Here is a 17408-nt window from a genome sequence, read left to right as displayed (position 1 = left end):
AGTGCATGTAGTGCACCCTTATAGGTGTGTTAGTGTGCTTTAATAGCCTTGAAATAGTTATTTTGCACAATTGTGCACCTATGCACCTGCACACCTAGGAAAGGTATGCACTTGTGTAGTGCCTTGGTCCAAAATGGGGGGCTTGGCTTTGTCTTTCTTTTTAGTGTGGAGGTGTGCACATGCACCCCTACTAGGGGTGCACATGTGCACACCTCATTAAAGGAATTGGGTTAGATTCTTAGTTTTTTAGTTGTTTTAGTTTTTTGGTTTTCAGGTGTGCAGAGGTTTGGAGATGCACACCTCTAATTCTTGTGCATCTGTGCACCTCATAGATGTTTTGACCTTGTTTTTTTTGTGCATTCTATGGGATTAGGAGTCGAGAAATGTACAATTTCTAGGTTTGGGTCAACATAGAGAGCAGGAGTAAAGTGAAGTAGGTAGGGGGGTCAGGACCTTATATAGGCCCCAGAGGATGCGGACCCTTGGAAGGGTGCACATGTGTGTACCTATGGATCCATGCAAGTGCATACCACTAGAAGGGTGTGCATGTACACACCTCTAAAGGGTGTGCATGTATGCACCTTCAAGAGTGTACAAGTGTGCACCTCCAGGGGATGTGCATTTGTACACCTCCAAAGGGTGTGCATCTATGAACCTATTCCAGAGTCTAACATTTTCCCTCAAAATCTAATTTTATTCTCTCTCCAGGTGCCTGAGCCTAGTCAGTACAATACTAGGATTTGTCCTAGACCCAAAGGAGGGTCAAAATAATTAAGACTCTAGACTAGGAGCCTAGTATGGGAATTTAAAACTAGGGGTTCCCCATTTTCTGAGTGAAAATGGGTCATGCATTGTGAAACCACAATAGTGGGAGTATCTCTAATTTTCTCTCCCACCATCTTAGTTCCTAGTAGCATAAAATCAAAGTCTAAGAGGTTAAAGACATCAGTTCCTTCACTCTCCATCTCTGATCCACTTATGTTGTTAATCTTCTAAATTTTATACTTGGATAGGCTCTCTTGGAGTAGATGGAAGTGTCTGTGTAGAGCTTCTTCTTCTCCCTTCCTATACAAATTTATTTGAGCAGGTTCTCTAGCTTAAGGGGGAAAACTCTATTTGTTCCTCATCTTCTTCATCCTTAGCTTCTAAGATGGTTTCTATAACCTATGGGGATGGAGTATTTCTCTTCTTCAATCTACTCCTTTATGTACCCACCATAGTTGTTTCAATCCTCACTTTCTTGGGGAGGCTTATTCCTTTGTAGTTGTTGGCAATGGGACCCTCTATTCCTCTTTTAGTTCATCTTCTTGTTGTCCTAGTTGTGCCTACTCTAGAGGTTGATCTGCTTGCTCTACTTGAGGCTCATCTTGCTCTTGATTAGGTTATTGGTATTCTGGAGGCACTTGGGCCTCAATCGATTTATCTCTTTGACCTAGGGGTTACCCTCTTCCTCTTATTTCCCTTATCAACCTCAAAGTACTCAACCTCATGCTCATGTTCTAGCCTTACTAGAGATTGAGTAGGGTAGGTTGGTATGGTGACTTTTGAACCATTATCTTTGATATTCCTAGTTGTAGCTTATAGAGGTATGTCCTAGGGACCTCAATCCATCTAAAATGGCTTCCAAATCTATTCCCTTGTCACTTCAATTACATCTCTAGCCCAATGATCTATGTCACCATTTTCCTCTTGTCCTATCTCAATATTCATGATAGGCATGTCACATATTTTTTCTCTATGGTATAAAGGATCCATGACTTTAGGGGCATCCTTCTCTATGACCATTAGAGGAAACTTCATTTTGAGCACATTCTCTACTAGGTATAGACTCATCCTACAATAGTCCCTTATATAGACATCATAGTCATCTATTGCATTCATCCAATGATCTTCTAGGGCTTCAACATGAATAAACTCTTTCTCTATCAGATGTTTTACCATCCCAATGTTGTCAAAGAATGGGCATGGTGAGTTGTATTCTTCTAAGGGATATTGATCCCATTCAGTGTCAAAGGTGGCAATATCTCATTTTTGCTTCACCTTGAATGCGCAAATTTTAATTTCCTAGACCCATGTCTTCTTATTTTGTTTCCTCACTCTATTATAAGTAGAAGTGAGTTGGCAGGCTATCTCTAGGAATATGGACCTCATTGAAGGGTATCTTGGAACCTTTTTGGGGCACATAAGAGTATCATCTATCCAAAGATATGTAAAAGTCTTGAATTGAATGTAGTAGGCACATATTTCCATGATTCAAGCTATCACCTCTACTAACATTCTCTTTGCATAATCTACTTCCATGAATTGAATGATGGTAAAAATGAATCTATCTCTAACCATCATATATTCCACACTATGTAGTGGAAGCTTATTTTTCACCAATTGTTGTTATACCACATAGGGCCAAGCATTTGCATCTTGCATTATTCTCTTTCTATACAACCCTAGATAATTGGTGGTTCTGGCTACTAGTAATTACACCATGTATGATGCCATGTAGAAAGAAGGATCAATTTTAACAGTCACTAGCTTCTCATCCAAGTTATCACTTAGGATGGTGGCCCAATCAATGGGCATCTTAGTATTCCTTATGGTTTCAATGAGATGAACCATCCATGTTTGAAGGTGACCTATTGTAGGTTGGCCCATTACTCTACTAAGGAGGATGATCAAGTATCCGATATCTTCTTTCATATACCCTCTAGTCATATCCACCTTGCCTACTTTGAGGCCCAAAGGTGTCCTATCAATCAAAAATGAGGTTTACAATAGTTCCTTTGCCTCTTTCTCATTATCCTTGTGTCACCTCTCTGATCCATCTTATGATATTTGAAGGTACTAGTTCACCCTTAGAAGATGGAATACTTTCTCAATGTTTCTGAGTTAGAGGTCCAGGACTATCTTTCATGTGATACTTTTTACTACCTTCTCCTCAGTCACATAATGCTCCACCAACATCATTATCAATTTAGAAGACTAAACTAAAAATGGGTGTGATGTTGTGTTTACACTTTCGATCAGTGAGGATATCATTGATGACCTCTCCCTTGGTTTGTTGCAAATGGTCAAAAAGGCATTCCAATCGATGTGGCCTAGCTTAGTTTCTTGGATCTTTGTGTTCCCATCCTAGAATCTTGATTTCTATGGTGCTCCTTGGTACTTAAAATCAATAGGTTTTGGTGTCATTTTCTTAGCCATGGAAGATGATGATGGCACCATTTAATTAGCATGAAAGAGGAAAATAGTAGTCTTATAGATATCAAAAAGGCAAAAATGTGACCTAAAAATAACCTAGATTGACTTCAAAATAGGTCAAAATTAGTTAGAAGTGACAATAATGATGTTCCTCCCCCCAAAATAGCATGTTTTCCATTTTAGCGCACCTAGCACGCCCTTATAGGTGCACTAGCATGCATGTTTAGCCTTAGATATGGCTTTTGTGCAATTGCACACTAGCACATGTATGCACCTTGGCAAGGTGAGCACATGCATAGTAGCTTATGCAAAGGGTTCCCTTAGTCTTTTTAGTGTGTTGAGGTCTGGTGTCTAGGGAGAGTAGAGAGAGAAGTGAAGAAATGAGGGGGAGGGGGGAGGGTTGATGCCTTATATGGGCTCCCAAGGTAACCCATGTATGCACTTCTATAGGTGTGCACATGCACATGAGTACATGTGTTCACCCTCGAAGTGGTGGTAAAATGCACATGTGTGCACTTAAAGCACCATTAACTCCCATAACTTGATTTTTTTCTTCTCTCTACTTATTTGACTCTTTCCTATCAAAGATTGGGAGTTGTCCTAGACCCAAGGGAGGGTCCAAAATGATTAGGTCTCTAGACTAGAAGCCTCACTGGTGAATCTAAAAACTAGGGGGTCCCCATTTTGTCAAGAAAAATGGCAGTGTGCATTGTGAAACTACAACAAATAGCCCCAAAAAAAAGTTAAGAAATGACCAAGGCATTTCTTCATAAGAAAGCATTCTTCTCATATTTTTCAAGTGACAATTGAATTTCAAATATTTCAAGCATCTTTTCAAGTCCCTTCGAAGTTCAAACTTCAAAATCTTGAATCTTCAAACTCAATGTGTGCTCAATGTATCAATTTCATTTAACATCCTAAGGTGTAATCTATCATGAGAATCTAGCAACTTGGAGATAATTTTTGGCTGCATAGGTCCATTCATCGAGAATCCTCATAAAATATATTTTTTAATCATTATCTAACTAGATGAGAATCTATTATGAGGGCTCTTTGTGAGTTATCAATTCTTTATTTTTGAGTCTTTGGTAATCCCTTTGATTTGCTTCGCAAAGCTCACATGTTTCCATTTGATTCTTCCTTGAAGTGTTTTGTATAGAATAGGATAGCCATTTTTGGAGTTTACATCCCTTCATCTGATCACCTTTTAGGTCTAGAATCTTTAGATTTAACTCCCCTTATAATTATTTTTCTTTGGAATCTTTAGATTTAACACCCCTTATAATTATTTTTCTTTGGAATCTTTAGATTTAACACCCCTTGTAATTATTATTTTTCTTTTCTACCCTACCCACACTTAGATTGTATGGGCAAGGGATTGGTGTTGTTTTCTAGATTTGTTCTTTAGTTTGATAACTCTTACATTTCTCTTTTAATGAGCTTTTGGGAAACTCTTATGCCAAAAAGTGATCTTAGCAATTCATTAAAGAGACCCTTTGTCTGAACTAGCAAGTTTTGAATCATCCCTTGCTGTTGTCGACCTAGATTCAAAAATCAACAAGAAAATCAATTCTTAAATTTGTAAACTATTGAGAGCTATCAATCTATGATTCTACAAGTAATACCTATTATGTAGTTGGTACAAGAAACCAAATCATCTGAATTCTTTGACAAAGAAATACCTCTTCCCTAAACTCAAAACAAAACAGAGTGATCTATTAAATGCCTCAAGAAAGAATCTTGATTGCACTTAACCCCTGGACTGACAATAAAATATAGACACAACTTTAAAGAAAACACAAAATTGAAAGTAAACACACTTTCCAAAAATACACACACTTGCATAAAGTAAACACACATGCAAAAAGTAAACACTCATGTATAAAGTTTATTAAAAAAATTAATATTTTTTTCCACTTTTAGGCCTCGAAGTAATATTTCAAAAATTGGTCATTGACTGGTAATGGGACCAATTCCCCTTATAAGGAACTTAACCTAAAGTTATTTTCTTCCAAAATCTCCACAATCTGATAAGGGCCAATCCATAAGCGTTGAAACTTGGTATTTGACTACCTTGTTTTTCTTTTGCCTAGTCCAACAAGTGGACAAGGTTAAAAGTTCTAAAAGATTTGATTGTGGCTCACTTCTCAACCAATATTTTATGACAATTTGATGTTTTTATTGGGATTAAAAATGGGAAATGTATACTTTTGGGGGGGGGGGGGGGGGTTGGTGGGTGAATCAAAAGTACTAATCTCTAATCAATAAAACTTTTAACTTTAAAACATTGCATAAATAAACATTTAGAAATAACATGTAAAGAAAATGCATCCACATAAACACTTGACACCAGATATGATTACCCAAAAATCCTCCAATGAGAATGTAAAACTGGGGTGGGGATGATACCCACAATTCTTCACTACTACAGCAATAAAGTTCACCTATTAAGGTTACATATTTGACCATTCTCATGATCTACCCTGTTAAAAGCTTACAAAGGATTGTTAGATCCTACCCTGTTAAAGGATTTTAACACCCTACCAAAAGTGTGCCTAGCTAAAGGACTTTAGAACACTCACTTGGAATGTCACCCTGTTAAAGGATTTCACTATGACTATTAAATCAACCTTGATACAAGAATTTCATCCTACTAATATAGTTGTTAGAAATTACAGTAGAATGTTTGATTTGATACACTTACAATCCTATATTGCTGATTTTATTTCCCAATTTACTTCATCTCAATCCTCTCTGATCTAAAATGAAAATTCTGTAACCTTGATTCTCTATTCTACTAACTAATTCTAAAATGTTGTCCTTCTTCTAAGTCACCTCAACTATATGCTAATCAATTCACCCCTTTTACTACTATCATTATCTTTTTTGCATGTATTCTCTAATGCTCTCTCATACACACTATGTATTATGGGCCTTCATCTCCCTTTAAAAAGAATTTAGTGGGTTAGGCTTAGGTATGAATCTACGATTGAGATTCATCCAACTTTCTCACTCAATTCCTTCAATTTTTCTAATTGGTTGCATGTATATCACATAGGGAATACAAATAGATTTGATCTTATCTCTAAGCTTCAAGATCTATCCATGAGTTGGCATGCAAATGGTTTACATAATTGTTTGTGCCTTCACAAACTCTTATGTCAATTTTGTGTTGCTTAGCACTTGTTAAATACTGATGCTAGGCACTAACTGGAATTCTATCTGGCTCAACACCTGAATCTTGCTCAGCATCTATTGTTTACTCGGCGCTTTAAACTTTATCAGCACTGTCTGGTCCCTCGACACTTGAGTGACTCAGCACTTATGATATTTTTGACTTGGCATCTATTGTAACTTGGCACTTGTATATATTATACTTGGCATAAATTGCTAGCTTGGCATGAACTTAGCAAATAGCTTAAGTGTTTTGACACTCAATTGTCAAAACCATTATGAGATCAACAATCTCCACCTTTGACATGAGTGTCAAAAACACTTAACTATACATGATAAGTCTATCTCCCTTAATTATAATACAATTATAGGTTGGTATATACACAAAACTTCAAAATTGTTCAAAATTTTGTGAAGGACTATATACCTCAAAATTTTGTCTCCTCCTAAGTTGATGTGCCTTTTTTTCTATATCCAAAATTTTACTCCTTTGAGTGAATTTTCCTTATGCTAATTCTCTTTATTTGATATGCCCTGTTTTCTAATTTTTTGACTCTTTCACATGTCTCCCCTTGCAAATTGTCTCCCCCTTTCTTTTATCTCCATTTATTTATCTCCTCCTTTTTGACACTTATGTCAAAGGGTCTATACACACTATTTAGCTAGAAAGTTCTTATTTACTTCCATGAAAATCTTTAGAGCTACATCCCAATTTTGTATAGCAACTTCTAGGGATTTAATTTGTATTGTTGTCTCTATTGCAAGGTGAACTAAGCCATCTAATGTTGAAAAATTAGGCTCTTTCTTTAACATTATCTCAACATAGGCTAGTTCTTTCTATAGTATCTCCATGTGAGGGGTAAGGGTGGCTTGTATTTGTACTAGTTTGGCTCTAGTGGTAGCCTCTTCTACTATGAGTATAGCTATTTCCTTTTGTGTATGTAGCATGGTATTGAAGTGCTTTTCACTATAAGCTGCATCTTGTGGCAATTGCATGTCTAATACTTTTAGATTTCTCTCTAGGTTTAGTAACCTTTGGCTAGTCTCTTATGTGAAGAGTGTGGGGTCACACAATTTAGTGTACAGTGAGAATATATTCTCAAGTACCTTCTTCATTTTTTCAATTTTATTTGCCAGCTTTACTTGAGATAGTGCTATCTCACTAGATATCTTCTTGTTGACATTTTCTTGAAATTTCTTTTTTGACCATTCCAAAAGTTTAACATTAGCATCCTGGTCCTCATTTGTCATCTGCTCAACAATATCTGAAAATTGTTTTAATAGGTTCTCTACTTCATCAGGTGGCTACAAGCTAAAGGCATCTACAAAGATGTCCTTAATCTCATGCAATGCTTTCTTTTGTTTATACTAATTCCTGAGTATCTCCTACTTATTTTTCCTTTCCAATGCCTCCTACATGATATTTATCTATTCAAGTGTAATGTTTTCATAGTCATATTTTGGAATGACTATTTCCTCATCTAATGTAGGGTCTCCATAATTAGGTACCCTTGCAACTCTTGTGGAGCTTGAGCCTAGTGTAGAGATTTGGAGTGGCATAACATCAATGCTCAGCTTCTGAGGCATTCTTGTAGGAGTCCTTGTAGTTGGTAGATTTACCAATGTTTGAATTGTTTCCTACTCCTTTTCCTTTGGAATCTCCTTCTCCTCTTCTGATTTGTCTTTATCAATAACATTTTTTTGTGGTGGTGCACCTTGTACTTTTGTAGTAGGAATAGAAGTATCCATCTATCCTATTTGTTCCTTTGTAGGCTCTCTTTCCTCTGTAGTCTAAGTCTGTTGTCCAATCATCATGACTTTGACTATGTTAACAACCTTGGTAGATGTATCTATTGATGTTTACACTATAGGTTGTCCATCTATAGCTATAGGGATGGCAAAGGATGTTTATTGTATGGTCATCTTGTCCCTATTTAGATCAGCTACTTCTTTCTGCAACTCATCTACACTGACCATTATTGGATTGTCACACAACTTTGCTTGTAATGTTGATTGATCAAGAATCTTCTTTAGATCCTCTATAGTTAGTGGATTGATGTTATGAACTATGTTGTCAGGAACATCCTTTACTTTGATTGTCTCTATAGATGTGTTACTGTCATGTGGAGGACTTGGTGCTAGCAATTATGTGTCTGGCAAACTCTAATCTATTTGTTGCTCCTCAAAAATTGTTGTATAATATTATTTTTGTGTTCCCTCCTCCACTATGTTATCACCTTTTTCTTTCTCAATTTCATATTCTTTATCATTCTCCTCCTCTTCTTCATTATTTCTTCCCTCAAAGGGATCTTGTTCTCCTTCCTTGATAGTAGTTAGCCCATATATCAATTTCCACATTTGAGTGGACTTCTTGACAACATCTTCAATCTTATTTTGAAGAATGCTAAAGGCCTTGTAATTAGGTGCAAATTTTCTACCATGTTTCTTATTAGCTTTTTTTATTTGGTCTTTTGATAAGTTTGGCATTACTTGTGCCAATGCAGATTCCCTTATTTCTTTCTCCATGTTTAGGCAATAATGCCATTTATTTTCAATAATGGAATATTAATCCTCAGGCACAGTAGTGTCAAATTCAAGAGGTGTATTCTTGAATTTAGCCATCATGGCATATACTAATTCCTCAATCTTATTTTGTTCTTCCCTATTTAATATATTAAATACAATTTTTTTCAAACCAGTCATGTTTTCATTTCCCTAATATTTTCACAAATGTTATCAATATTGGACTTGGGTGCATGACTTACCACTCTGAATTGGCTATTGTCATCTAACTCAGTACTTTCTTCTTCAAAGTTAGGTTTTGCAACATACTTTCTTCTTAATTTCTTCTTTGTTGGACCTTGCTACTTGGTAGCCTTTTGATTTGTGGTCCTTGTGTTGGCTCTTGTAGCTGGTGCAATAGACTTTGTAGGGCTTGGTTTCACAACTTTCTTACCCTTTAGCTAAGCAGTAGGTTCTATCTTTGCCTTTCTCTTCTTGGGCTCTAGTTTAGTTGGTGCTTCCTTAACTTGTTCTTCCTTGGCACCTTCTTCTTCTTCAACATCTTCTCCCATGCCTTGTGTCAAGGCAAGTGGCTCTTGGCCCTATTGTTCTTCTTCTTTATCTTCAATATTTTCTTCTTCCTTAGCAGTTCCCTCTCCAAATTTGGCCTTGAGTTTCTTGACCAACTTGTCTTTCTTTTTTAGTGTTGATGTTGTTTTCAACTCCATTTCTACTTTTGATTTTACAACATCATAAATACCAAAAGGCTATTTTGCTTTGTCAATTTCCTCTGCTAGCAATGTTGTGATTGTTGTTGATGCTTCATCAATTTTTATTTCATATCCTAGTGGCCTTAGCCATCTAACTCTTGGCACTATTTCTTGAATATAGGTGTAATCAATATCAACTAGAAAGAAAATATCATTGATGTGTTGTTGTACTAGGAAAATTGGAATTCTCAATCTTTGCTTCATGGACTTCTTAAAGTCCTCAAAATAGCTGGTCATTATGGTTTCAAAATTGGCTCCCATCTATTCTATGTACTCATTAATTTATACAGTTATAGACCTATTGGTCTTCCATCCTATCTTTCCAAATGAGGGAAATTCATTCTGAACATAGAAGAATATACATATCAAAATTGAACCAAACTTACATTGAGCTCCTTTTGATCTCCTGATAGCCCTAAAATTTTCCATAATTTTCTTCAATTAAAGCTCTGCCAAATCATATGTATAATTTTTCTTCACAATTTTGTACCCAACATTAGCTATAATGCATGGGACACTATTCAGTCAACTTGATTAATAGAATTGCTAGATATGACCCTCACAGCAAATTCTAGAAGTGGATCTTTGATTGTATCAATGGTCATGCCCCTTTTGTTCCACTTTGCCCCTGTGTTCTTCTCAATGGCTTCTTTTGAGTCATTTCTTAGGGTCTTTCACCAATCTAGGGTTAGATATCCTATAACCCTATGCACGATTCTCTTTGACAATTTAATAGGCCCTCCTTCTAACCATAAGAATCCATCATGAATCCTGCTCAAAACTATTCTAATGCACTCTATTTTGAAGACTGTAGGGAAATCTAGGGTATGTGTTAGTCCCTTTTTCTCAACAATGTTGAATTCCTCTTTTAACACTCCATTTTTGCATAGTTTTTCATAAGCCTAGTGAATCTCCATGTCACCAATCCCTCCAACATTACAATTGTAACATTTCCTAATGTCTTGGACCATTATGACCTTGGGTGGAATGATTGACAATGCCCTTATTGGATTGTTCTTGTATGCAACTTTAGGAATTGGCCTAAAATCTGGTTTCTTGACCTCATTACTAACCAACTAAACCTCAAACTACTCCTTATCCTTAGGGTTTTTAGAACTAGAGGCCATTTTTGTAATCTAGGGTTTTAGCAATTTTGAAACTATGTAACTTGGCACTTGAGAAATACCTTGAATCGATGAAATCACCCTTGATTGTCGCTAGAATCTACTCAAATGCTTTGTTCTTCACTTCAAATTCACTTCTTCACTCTACTTGCCCTTTCTATTTGTTCATAGTGACAAGAAATGAGCAAAAAACCTACCTTATACCCTTTCAATATGTTACATTTAATGCTTGGTGCTTATATAGTTGTAAAATCAGCTCCTATGCATTTTCTGTTTCACTCAACTTCGATTAGTTTTCCCATCACTTGGTAGTTACTATCATTAATTTTTCTCAACAATAACTACTCACTCAGCTCCAACTAGTCTTGTCTAACAACTCGACACATTCACTTAGCATCTAAAGGTAACTTTCCTTATTTGGCAACAATGAGAAAACTTAAAGATTTAACTTTGGATTTTTCTCATAAACATGCATCTTTATTCATGCTAATTTACCCTTTTTAGCACTAACTTATCTTGGAACTAATTTATAATGAAACATTTAAATATTAGTCCCGCATACCTCCTTCTACTTAGTTGGATGAAGTGTGACCACTTGACCTTTCAAGTGAAGTGATCCCTTCATTTGATGTGTTTCATCCATCTTTCTTCTTCCATGTCTTATTCATTTCTCCTCTAATGTGTTCAACATCTGCTTTCCCTTTTCCTTTATTGAACTCAAAGTTGGGTGCCTTTGACCTTGTTAGGCAGTGCTTGCTAGTATAACTAGTCTTCAAACAACTAAAGCATGTAGTTTGACTCAACCATCTATTGTAACTTCCACTGAAATGTGTTCTTAAGCAATTCTCAAGAATGTGTCCATACTCTTGAAAATAGTGACAACTATGATGTAGTCCCAATTATAGTAATTTTCATGATTTCTTCCCTTGTTTGATGACCATGTGGACTTGGATTTGCATTCAAAGGCTTTGTGTCTAAACTTCTAACAATTGTGACAGTGTCCTTCAAATCTTGGTGCATGCATGGTTTTTGTTTTGCATTCATGTGCTCGATGTCCTTATTTGTTGCACTTGTAACAATAGATCATGTTCCTTGCTTGGCATTCTAACTAGCATTCTTGCTCTTGCAAACATTAGTTGTATGTCCTTTCCTTTCACAATGATGACAAGTAGGTTTATAGTTCTTACCTTTGTTGCTTCTTTCCTTAGTAGCTTTGGATGATTCTCCTTCTTTAGTGCTTGTATAGCCCAATCATGATGTTTCTTTGCTGGATCTAGGATATTTTAGTAATTGTTCAAAGTTCTTGATAGATTCATTTGGCTTGTTGAAACTTTTAGGAAACTCCTTCTCCCTTTTTAGGCCATTCTACAGTTGTTCATTTTGCGACTTCAATGTAATTATCTCAATGTCTTTGACATTCAACTCATGATGAGCATTCGTCATTTGTCTTAGGGTGTCCAACTGCATGTTTAAGATTCTAGAAAAATCTACTAATTTTTCTTCCAATTTATTTAACAAGATTCTTTTGTCCTCTTCAATCATGGCCTTGTCTTCTATAGCTTTCTTCTTTTGCTCAGTCACCTCACATAGTAGTATTGCTTGTGATTCTTGCTCCAACTTGAGATTTCTAATCTCCTTAGCTTGTTTTCTATTCTTGTCTATGAGATCTTCAATTGCTACATCAAATTCACAAGAGTTACCATCTATAAATAACTTTTTGGTGTCAATCTCCTTGTAGTGAGTGTCATTTTCACCTATGGCAATCTCTTTCCTTCTCTTTAGTGAACTTTTCGAAGAATCTTTGGCTTCATCCAATTGTTATAGTAAGAGATGTATCTCAATCTCCTAATTCTCAATGGTATTTCCCAACTTGTAAACCTCCATCTCAAGATCTTTTCTCCAAGTTGTAAGGCTTCTCTTGATGAGAACTTATCTCTAGTACCAATTGTTGGGATTACAAATGGGAAATGTATACTTGTGAGAGGGGGGGATGAATCAGAAGTACTAATCTCTAACCAATAAAACTTTTAACTTTAAAAAATTACATCATAAACATATAGAAATAATATGTAAACAAAATGCATCCACATAAACACTTGAAACCAGATATGATTACCCAAAAACCTTCTAATGAGAAGGTAAAACTAGGGTGGGGATGACACCCACAATTCTTCACTACTTCAGCAATAAAGTTCACCTATTAAGGTTACATATTTTGACCATTCTCATGATCATCCCTATGAAAGGCCTACCCTATTAAAGGCTTACAAAGAATTATTAGATCTTAACCTGTTAAAGGATTCTAACACCCTGTCAAAAGTGTGTCTGGCTAAAGGACTTTAGAACACTCATTTGGAATGTCACCCTATTAAATGATTTCACTATGACTATTAAATCAACCTTGATACCAAGATTTCATCCTACTGATACAGTTGTTAGAAAGTATAGTAGAATGTTTGATCTGATACACTTACAATCTTATATTGTTGATTTTAGATCCCAATTCAATTCATCTTATTTCTCTCTAATCTGATATGAAAATGTTGTAACCTTGATTCTCTATTCTGCTAACTGATTCTACAATTTTGTCCTTCTTCTAAGTCACCTTGATTGTATGTTGATCAATTCACCCCTTTTACTGCTATCATTACCTTTTTTGCATGCATTCTCTAATGCTCTCTCATACACACTGTGTATTATGGGGCTTCGTCTCCCTTTAAAAAGACTTTGGTGGGTTAGGGTTAGGTATGAATCTATAATTGAGATTCATCCAACTTTCCCACTCAATTCCTTCTATTTTTCTAATTGGTTGCATGTAGGTCACATAGGGAATAAAAATAGATTTGATCTTATCTCCAAGCTTCAAGATCTATCCATGAGTTGGCATGCAAATGGTTTACATAATTGTTTGTGCCTTCACAAACGCTTATGTCAATTTTGTGTTGCTTGGCACTTGTTAAATACTAATGCTCGGTACTAACTGGAATTTTTTCTAGCTTGGCAACTGAATCTTGCTTGGCATCTATTGTTTACTCAACACTTTAAACTTTCTCGGCACTATCTAGTTTCTTGACACTTCAGTGACTCAATACTTACCATATTTCTAACTTGGCACCTGTTGCAACTCAACACTTGTATATTTTATACTTGGCATATATTGCTAGCTTGGCACAAACTTAGCAAATAGCTTAAGTGTGTTGACACTCAATTGTCAAAATTATTCTGAGATCAACAGTTTTGACATGTTCTCTAAAGTTTATTTCCTTTTCTCATCCAATTCCAAGACATTCATCAATCTGATCTAGACTATATTAGTATCTTTAGCATTACCTCTCATGAATTTCAACACTAGAATCTTGAGATTCAATGGGAATACTAGTTCTTGTCCATAGATGAGTGGATATGGAGATTTTTCCAACCCATTATTAATCCTAACTCTATTTGTCTATAATGCATGTTTCAGTTGAGTGTGCCAATATTATGGGTTCTCCTTTAAAAAGTGCTTTTTCACTATGATCAAGTTCTTATTGGTGGACTTGGCCACATTGTTCCCTTAGGGATAGTAATTATATGAGAAATTAATTATAACTTGATTATCTAATCAACATTGAGTAAGAAAAATTAAAGCAAAAGATGACCCATTATCCCATACAATGAAGAATGGCATTCCAAACCTAGTGACAATGTGCTCTTCCAAGAAGTCAATAATCACTTTTTTTGTGTAGTTTTGAGAAGTTTTAGCTTCTGTCTAGCATGTGCAATAGTCTATAGTTCTGAGCACGAACATATGTCTTGTAGATGATGGTGGGTTTATTGGTCCAATAAAGTTCAACCTTGACCTAGCAAAAGGGCATGCCTCAAACACTGGTTGCAATGGCATAGTTGGATGTCTTTCCCTATTGGCACTTGTTTGACAAGTGTAGCAAGAGCATGCATTTTCAAATGTGTCTTTGAAAATTATTGGCCAAAAGTAACTTGATCTCAAAATCATATGGGTCATAACCTCTACTAATCTGTGTCATATGCCATACTATTTATGATATTTTTCCATTACCTCTTTCACTTCCTCACATCCCAAACACTTCAAATAAATTCCCATAGTTTTTTTTATAAATTTTCCTATCTTGAAGCATATAGGATTCACATTTCATCTTGAGTTATTTGCATTGGGAACTATTCATCTAGTTAGGGTATTGATTATGTAAGAGGTAGTACACAATATCTTGATACCAAATATCTTTGATTATTCCTTCATCAATGTCCACTTGAGACACTATGATCCTTTGTTCATTATCAGCCTTTCTTTCATCATCAAATCTAATCTCATTGTCAATATTGATCTCATTGTCAACTATCATCTTGGTCAACCCTTGTCCTCTCACTAGCTTCATTGATTGAATTTCCAAATCAAACTCTTGTAATATGGCCATCCATTTTCTTCTTCTTTCACCTAATTCATTCTACATCAATAATTATTTGACTAGAGGATCTAGCATAATAGTATATACCTTACTTCTGAGTATGTAATGATGAAATTTCTTAATTGCCTTTATTAGGGCAAAATATTGTTTCTGACAATTGGAATAGTTCAATTCAAAATTCTTTAGTGGACAGCTCATGAATGTGATAGATCTCTCATCTTCTTTTTCTTTCTTTTGGGTGAGAATATTGGTATATGAATGTTCTAAAGAAAATAAATATATTTTGAAAGGAAAATCATAATTTGGACTTACCAGTACTGGAGTCGTGGAGATAGCTACTTTGATAGCTTTGAAACAATTCTTTATTTTAGGAAACCATTCATTTTTTCTCTCTTTTTTAGCAATTCATTAAGGTGGTGCACTATCTTAGCAAACCAACTAATGAACTTACACACAAAATTAATCTTCCCAAAGAAAGATTTAAGCTCTTTGCAACTATGAGGAGATGACAACTATAGAATTGCTTCTATCTCCTTCAAATCAATGTATATCCCAACTTTAGAAATAATGTGACCTAGAAGCTTTCCTTTGGTGACCTTGAATGAATTCTTCTTAGGCTTAATATATATGCCATATCTCTTCCATTGGTTGAAAGCTTGTCTCAAATCGGTAATATGAGTACTCTGATCTTTTGGAAAGATAGTTAGGTCATCCATATAGATAACTATACATTTCTTTATTATCCTTTTGAATTCTTTGTCCATTTCTCTTTGGAATGTAGCTCCTATGTCCATAATCTAAAAGGAATTCTTCTATATGCAAAGGTTCCCAGTTTTGTTATAAATGCGGTCTTTAACCTATCTTCCTCATCTACCATCACCTAGTTGTATCCTAAATATCTATCTAGAAATGATATCATATTGGATCCATTCATACTTTTCAATACTTCATCAAGTGAGGGAAAAGGGTAGTTATCTTTCTGGGATGCTTGGTTTAAGTTGTGAAAATCCATACAAAGGTGAATTTCTCCAGTATTTTTCCCTACTAGAGCCAAGTTAGCAACCCATGTAGAATGTTGTATTGGAAAGATAATTTTTGAATCAAGGAAATTTTGGACCTCTTTCATTATTAATGGTTTAATAATGGGATTCACTAGTATCTATCTTTGATGAAAAGGTTTGGCATCAGGCTTCAATGGAATGTCATGGGTGATGATTTTAGGATCACACATCTTGAGTTCTTCATAACTCCACACTATGACATCTTTGTCTTTTTTAATTAATTGAATCTTACTTTATTAGTCTTGTGGATTACATGCCTTTCCAGTTCTCACTATCTTAGGATCTTCTTCTGTGCCCAAATTATATGAATCGCATTCTTCAATCCCCTTTTCTTGAATAGTTATTTTACTACATGTTGATTTCTCTCAGTCAAGGATACATTCCAACTATAGTACCCCTTTAGAAATAGTATTAGCCTTCAAATTTATAATCCTATCTTCATCTTCTCTTTTTTCATCTTTAGGTTTATCATTGTGAGTATCATCAATTTCTTGTCCTTTGAAAAGACTCTTGCACATAATGAACTTGAGCATATGTTGGTCACCTTGGAGGACTTGGAAGTTAGTAATGTTATCCAAAATAGAAAAGACAGCAATAAATTCAACTAAAAACCTTTTCTTTTCTTTTTCTATAGGCTATAATGCATTGGCTGAAATTGCAATGGCATCGGATACCATATTTCTCCTTCTTGGAATAGATCTTATGTTTAGGGCCTCAAATATTCCATCAAGTCCCAAACTCTCTTTCAGTATGTAAGTAGTATTTTATCATTGCAAGAGAAGATTTATTTAACCTATCTAATCACCAATTGAGAATATCCTTCTATTATGAGAGCTTTGACATCTTTCTCTAATGTGAAGAGAAGTCTATGAATCAATGCTTCATATTTTGCAACATTGTTAATACATCTAAACTATAAATGATATGCAACATAAAAAGACCTACCTTTGGGATTAATTAGTTCAATACCTACACAAACTCCTAATTTTTGTTTAGATTCATCAAACCTGAGGGTCCAAATTGGTCATTCTTTGGACTTTCTGGACTTGTGTTTATTTGTTTGAAGATTTTCTTTCACTTGATCTTTGAAGGACTATTTCTTCAAGATCCAATTAAATCTTCCACATGATGGACTTGGTGAGCTACCATTATTTACTTTTA

The sequence above is a fragment of the Cupressus sempervirens genome, chromosome 7 (genome assembly GCF_028749045.1).
Source record: "Cupressus sempervirens isolate cs-2001-9-10 chromosome 7, ASM2874904v1, whole genome shotgun sequence".
In the NCBI taxonomy this organism is placed as follows: Eukaryota; Viridiplantae; Streptophyta; class Pinopsida; order Cupressales; family Cupressaceae; genus Cupressus; species Cupressus sempervirens.
The sequence above is the reverse complement of the archived record's forward strand: the minus strand, read 5'-3'. Positions refer to the sequence as shown.